We start from the raw sequence: 7,282 nt of genomic DNA, 5'->3' as shown, positions 1-7,282 counted from the left end.
GGACATGTGTATAACATTTTTGGAATTTTCACTGACGTTCACTATATATTCTTTATAGGGTCTTATATGATTATGACAAAGTGTTACCATCTTAATATACTGCCTATGTATTGTGAGTGAAATTCCACTTCTAATTATTTAATTTATAATTGGGTTTTTTTCTTTTTGATTTTCTTATAAATTAATTTTTAATTCAAAATATTTGTAATATTTTTTTTTTTGAAATTTTAATTCCAATCGACATCTTAAATAAAATACTTGTTATAATTTTTTTATTTAAAAATATGAATATACTTTTATGTCTGCAATAGGAAAATTAACGGAATTAATCCCAGAAATTGGCATAAATGACTGAATGATCATCTCAAATTTAGCTAGTACATACTCGTAGTACTGTATTTTGATATCAATGGCTATTTCCGTAAATGTTCCCATTTCAGGAGTAGAATACATAATGATATTTTCGAAGTCCTCGGCAAAGGCATGAATATTACGGCCTATATAATATATTTTGTTTCACTAGAACATACTCACAAAACTCCCACGGATATGGCCATTCATTATTTGGAATATATCCCACTCTGAATCGATTTCCACTAAATTCTACGTTCAAATATATTCCAGTGATAGCTCATTATATTGTTTACAAGCGTACAAAGGCATTTTGGTGAGAATTTTCCAGAAAAAAAGTTATTCGTGATGGAATTCAAGCGTGATAGTGTGATTTCTTTATATTTGGCTAAAAAACCACAAGTGGCTATCGTTGGAGCACTCCAGCATTTAAATGTGAATAAATCTTTTGTGTCTCGTACCATCGCTCGTTACCGTGATACTGGTAGCGTAGCCCGACGTCAAGGAAGTGAACGGAAGAAAACAGTAACATCAGCAGAAATGGTTCGAAAATTAAAGAAGCAACTTGATCGAAAGACGCATCGCTGTGGCCGATAAATGGCTTGTGAATTGAACATATCACAATATTCCATTCGGCAAATATTGAAAAATGAGCTCGGGGTAAAACCATTGAAATTCCAAAAAGTGCAAGAACTTACACCGCAACAGAAAGAAAGTAGACTCCAAAGAGCTAAAGAGTTGCTTCGCTTGTTCGAAAGTGGTGAACTGCCAAATTTGATTTTCTCCGATGAGAAAAAATTCCAGCAACTTGTAAACAAACAAAATGATGGTGTTTGCTTGCCAAAGAGGTCAGCTAAAAATGTACACCTTCGGTTGGCCACCAGAACTCAAGCGCCGGCCATGGTGATGGTGTGGGCTGCCATAACAGCCGATGGTCGCTCTCCGCTCGTATTAATCGACCGTGGCATCAGAGTAAATGCCGAATACTATCGCGAAAATATTCTGGAGGGTGTATTAAAGCCTTGGGCTTGGCCGCAGACCTTGGACATTCCAACAGGACTCAGCACGCGCCACCCAAGAATGGTTACATACAAAATGAGGTTCCTCGCTTCATTTCCAGCGCACAATGGCCATCAAAATCTCCTGATACAAATCCGTTGAAATATTGTGTCTGGAGTATTTTGGAAAACAAGGTTGCCACTAAAAATACCAATATGTCGGTCACCTCAAGCACGCGCTTCGCCGGGAATGGCCAAAATACAGAGCAACATTCGGGCAGCGTGTGACGGTTTTATTGGCCGTTTGAAGGCCATAATTCGAGCCAAAGGTGACCAATTACAATAAATCTAAACTTATTCTAAAAATTGATGCTATTTCCGAAATTTTTTGTTTTCCTTCAATAAAATTCTAAAAAATTTAAAAATTATGGCGTTTGACTTTGTTGCAGTTGTTCTATCTCGCCCTGTATATATTTAACCAATTTCGGGTTAATTGTGCACCAAATGGCCAATATCAGTCCAAATGACCTGAATTTTGTCACACCCGACCGAATTCAGTCCAGAAGCAAGTATGCATAAAATTTAGTGAAAATCGGTTCATCCAATTTGGTGTTAAAGTCGCTCTCAAGCGTAATATGCATTTTACCAAAAAAAACTTTGTTACCAGATATCAGAAATAACTTACTCAGAAATAAGTGCCTAAAATTTTGTCAAGATTGGCTCAGATTTGAATATAGCTCCCATATATATCAGGATATAGCTCCCATATATATCTTTATACGATTTCAGGTTTATTGTGCACCAATTGGCTAATATCAGCCCAAATGGACTAAATTTTGGCAATTCCGACTGAATTAACCCTGTCAACAAGTGCTTTAAAATTTGCTGAAAATCGATTCAGATACAGGGTTGCCCATATTCGACGGACCCATCTGGCAACGCTATAACTGTTGACAGAGATGTCACATCGCTTAATGACATACCGCGTTTGAAGCATCAGTCCAAGCAGATTTTTACCATGAACCAATACACGCCACGCGAGCGCTCTGAAATAGTTGAAATTTACATTCAACAGAAGAAGTCAATTGTGAAAACTCAATGTGCTTTTAAAACATTAAAAAATGTGAGAAGTGCGCCTTCTAAGAACACCATTAAGCGTTTATACGAAAAATTTTCGACTGGTAAGGCTCTTTCTAATCCGAAGAGGCCATATAAAATTCGACCAAGGCGATCGGCCGAGAATATCGCTGCCGTACGAGCCAGTGTTGAGAGGTCCCCAAGAACATCCCAAAAACGCCGTTCTCAGCAGTTGGGCATGGCTCGGTCCACTTTACAACGGATAATTCGCATTGATTTGCATTTGTTCCCGTACAAAATTCAATTGACGCAAAGAATGTTGCCTGCGGACAAGCCTCGTCGATTGGAATGGGCCCAAAGGTCCGTCGAATATGGGCAGCCCGTATAGCTATGGCTCACATACTCGTGTATATGTTTCATCCGATTTGATATTAAAATCGCCCACATGCGTAATATGCACTCCACAACTATGATATTTGATACCGGGCATCAGATACTGCTCGGAAATATCTCGGCCAAATTCTATGGAGATCGGTGTAGATTTTTATGTAGCTTCGATATACATCTCCATCCGATTTTACAGCTATTGCTCTCCATATATGTAATATCAGCCAAAAATTGAGTAGATTTTTTTATATTCAATCGAATTTTGCCATTTGGTGAAACTTGGTCCCGTATACCTATTGCTCCAATAAGTAGTCTTTTAATAAAATCCTTATCGAAGTCATATCGGCGGAAAACCTTGGATAACTTCTGTGTTTCAAAAAGTCAAGATCTTAGTTAGCAACATAATTTTCAGCATTGAAATGAGAACATCGGTTCAGGTTTATCAAAAGTTCCGTACATACGTCTCACTCAATTAATTTTGGATCATACTTCCAATTTCCCAAGAGAATTAATTCTGGCGATTTTGCTTCAATTTCATGTCTGAACCACCCCAAAGTTGTGATATCTCCACTATCACATACAGCCTATAAATTAGTCTGTAAGCTTTGACGGAAATCAGTTCAGAATGAGATATAACTCCATCTGATTTCAAATGTGAGTCGGAAAATATAGGAAAATTTCTAAAATATCGCAGATCTCATCAATATTTTGTAGAAATTTCAAGAAAGTCCTTAACAATTATTTTACATGAAATTATCACAGAAATTTAAGATTCTGAAATAGTTCCGCACCGTTATTCCTTTATTTTCATGTTCACAAAAAAGTTTACTGGCATTTAATGCCAAAACAATTATACTCCATTTTCTACATTAAAATCACCCATTTCATCACATCTCAATCTTTCATTTCATCAGATTTTCTCCAAAAACAAATCCACTCATTCGCTATAAATGTTGCAATAATCATTTACTTAAAATCTTTAACTTTCTACAGTATTAAAAGACGAACGAGTGAACAGTGAACCTGTGTGACGAATCAAATTAAACAATTATAGCATTTTTTTCTTTATTTTTGTTGTTGCCTTTATTTATTTGTTTTGGTTTTGCTTCAGAGCCAACTTAAATCAGCGAAGCATTAAATCCTAAATGTCGCATGTTGTTAGAAATCAGCACAGTTTAATAGTTACTGCTACTGCCACGTAGAGGGGGAAGAGCGGCAAAGAGAGAGAGTGGGGAAGAGAAAAAATGACTAAGAAACAAACTATTATTTAGTAGAAAAATACATTATTTGGTTTGAGTTGAGTGGCCATAAAACGATACCAAGGCAGTTTCCTTCCCCCCTCCCTCCAACACATAAGCCATTCTATGGGAGAGAACGAAGAAGTAGAAGTTGCAGAGAAATAGCAACATTTTCCAAATAGCCATGAAACTCCATCATGACTTGTAGCCACATGTGGGTGCTTGTGTGTGTCTGTGTTTGTGGAAAAGGATCAACAATCAGAAACACACCAACAACAACCACAATGGTTCTAGGAACGCCAAGAGAAACGGAAAATAAAATAAGAAAAAAACTTTATTTCAAGGAAAACAACTTAAATTTGTTCCTTGAACTTTGTGTTAAACGGGGTACGAAATCCATATATTTGCGATTAAGGTAGGGTTGGTACACAGTGGGATTGAGAGAGAAATGTGTGATATAAATATAATAAAAGGATTAAATAAATGTATTTATATTTTTTAAGTGATCATTTCAATAAAAGGAGAATCCGAAAAGGATTCTCTTATTACAATCAAACAGATGTATACTCGAAAACCTCAGCTGATCTTTCTTTTGATGATGAGATGATGGCATAATATCTAGGGGTTGAAATGGACCAAAAACTGAAAAATTTGCTGATTTTGTAGCTGCTGTACGGGTCGCAATTATGGATCAATCGACGCCGAAGTTAGCATGGTTCTAGAGCTTAGTCCTGGGCAGAAGCCTTCCAATTTTGATGGTCATCGGGTAATATTTAGTGGGTGAAAAAGGCCATTACATTTGTGTTAAATAAAATCAACTTTTCCATTAAACCGCGAATATTTCTAATCCCGGCGAAATTACAAATATACGATCTGGTCAATCCTGAACGTTACGTAGATGCCGATAGTAAATATATCGGATATATAGCGAAATATGTACAATACATATATACAAAGGAAGGGGATGTTAGCTAAAATGCTTATATCTCAAGAATGGCTGGACGGATTTTGACAAATTTTGTCAATTCAGAATGCCCTCTTGGCATAGAAGTTCAAAATCTAAAAAAATCGCACTAAAAGATGCCAGTAATGATGTTAATATAGATTTTGTTGTATGTTGTGACATTTTTTTATTTTTTCATATTTTTTCTCGCATGCGATTTTTGTCAATAATTGAAGTATACATTTTGTAATATTTTTTCACCTTTACAACACAGGTTTTGGTTATTATATACAGATTGTAATTATCGTCCGATCCTCACGAAAATTTTCAAAGGGTAGGGTTAGGCTCAGAAGGGTTAGGCCATTTTTTTTTTTTTTTTTTCAAAAATGTCCAATGAAATGGACCAATTAAAAATTGGATTTTGCAGCCGCTATAAAGATCACAAATTGAAACCAAAGTACACGAAATATCGTACTAAGTTAGAGTTTAGGATAGCCAAATATCGTAGACAAGCTAATCTCAATTTGGAGATAAAGAGGGGACTCTTGCTTTTGGAGATAATCTCAAAATACTTAGCAAAAACAGAAAAAAATTCCTGATCACAGAATTGAAGCCAATCGATATGTCTGAGAAGAGAGTTAAGGACAGCGAAGAAGTGTAGCATTTCTGTTGACCATTGGATTATATTTAGCTGTAAAATGGACCACAACAACTAACAGCACGACGGAGTGCGTAAATATTGTTCAAATATTCCTGGTCAAAATGCTAAGGGTAACATCTGGGCAGTGCTCTATAACATAATTTCAAAAACGAAATCTTCCAAAATGGATTTGGACATAATAAGGCTTCTAACATATTGTAGTGTTGTAGGGTATCACATGGTCGGCCCCGCACGACAATAGCCTTTGCTTACTTGTTTTTTTTTTTTTAAATGTTGAGACTTCTCAGGAGAAATTACCAGAAAGACTAGAAGTTGATGATAATTTGTGTCTGAGGAACCCGAAGAAGGATAGGTTTCGATTTTTTGTCGGAAAAAAAATAATTTTTGTCTACTTCGGAGCTGGAATTGGTAGTGTAGTTTTGGTGGGAGTATGATGCAAATTGGCTAACAATTTCATCTTTAATAGGCGAGATATCAGTCGATTGTCGCCCCTGAATTGGGTCTGTTATAAATTTTACTAAATTAGCAAGTTTGAGTGAAATCGTGGAATAGTTGTTTTATTTTTTTAGAATCGTGAAGTTTTAAAAAGGAGGTACAGAAGCAGTGGATATTCTAAAACCGATTTCGATTTAAGATTCGCAAATTGAATAATTCCTTCAAGAGTTACTACAAATGTTCAACAGGCGGACTAATGAACGCCCTGACGATGGAACATAGCTCGATTTCATATGTCCTGAAAGGGACTTCGTCGGACTTCGTCTTTTTACCTATTAAATAATGTAAAACCTGCGATTATAAATTTAGCTCTCCATTAAAACATTTCTGATCTCTAATGTTTATTTAATAATATTCTCAAAATATCTGCAGCTTCTAATGTTCCTAAAAATTTGTTTTTTTTTTTAAATAATCCTTTATTAAAATGTTATAGTCCTGCAGAAAAAAAATTATTTATTCACTCGTGGAGCCGTGAATATTAATGTAACCGTAATATTTTAAAAAAATCAAGAATGGCGAATTAACACTAAAACTTGTGGATTGTTTGTGATTAAATATGTACAAAATATCCGAAATTACAACTCAGATAGCTGAGGTCAACAATTAGACAGTTCTTCAACAACACATGGGGAAAATCTACAATTGTAGTGTATAAAACAAGTTAAAAAGCAGTAAGTTCGGCCGGGCCGAACTTTGAGTACCCTCCACCATTTGGAACGAATTTGGAAATAAAATCCCGAAAAATTTTTGGTAAAATTTTAAAAATACCGAGTATTGCCGTTATATAGGTGCCTATACGACGTGGGCCCACACAGGCATTATTTGTCATGAGTCATTACCAAATTCAAATTCGGAACTTGAAATAAACGCGAATAATGTAGCTAAAATCATCAAAGTATAGAATATAAGGAGGTACCGTTATATCGGAGCTGTGCGAAGACCTGAACCTGCGTATTTTTTGTCATATTCTGTAGCATCCATTACGAACTTCAAATACGACATTTCAAACAACTTCGGTGAGTATTGTACCTAAACTCGTCAAAATACCGAATATAGGGAGGTACTGGTATATGGGGCCTATACGAAGACCTGGACCTGCATAGACAATTTTCTGTCACAGACTGGAGTTTCC

The sequence above is a fragment of the Musca domestica genome, unplaced genomic scaffold (genome assembly GCF_030504385.1).
Source record: "Musca domestica strain aabys unplaced genomic scaffold, Musca_domestica.polishedcontigs.V.1.1 208, whole genome shotgun sequence".
NCBI lineage: Eukaryota > Metazoa > Arthropoda > Insecta > Diptera > Muscidae > Musca > Musca domestica.
The sequence above is the reverse complement of the archived record's forward strand: the minus strand, read 5'-3'. Positions refer to the sequence as shown.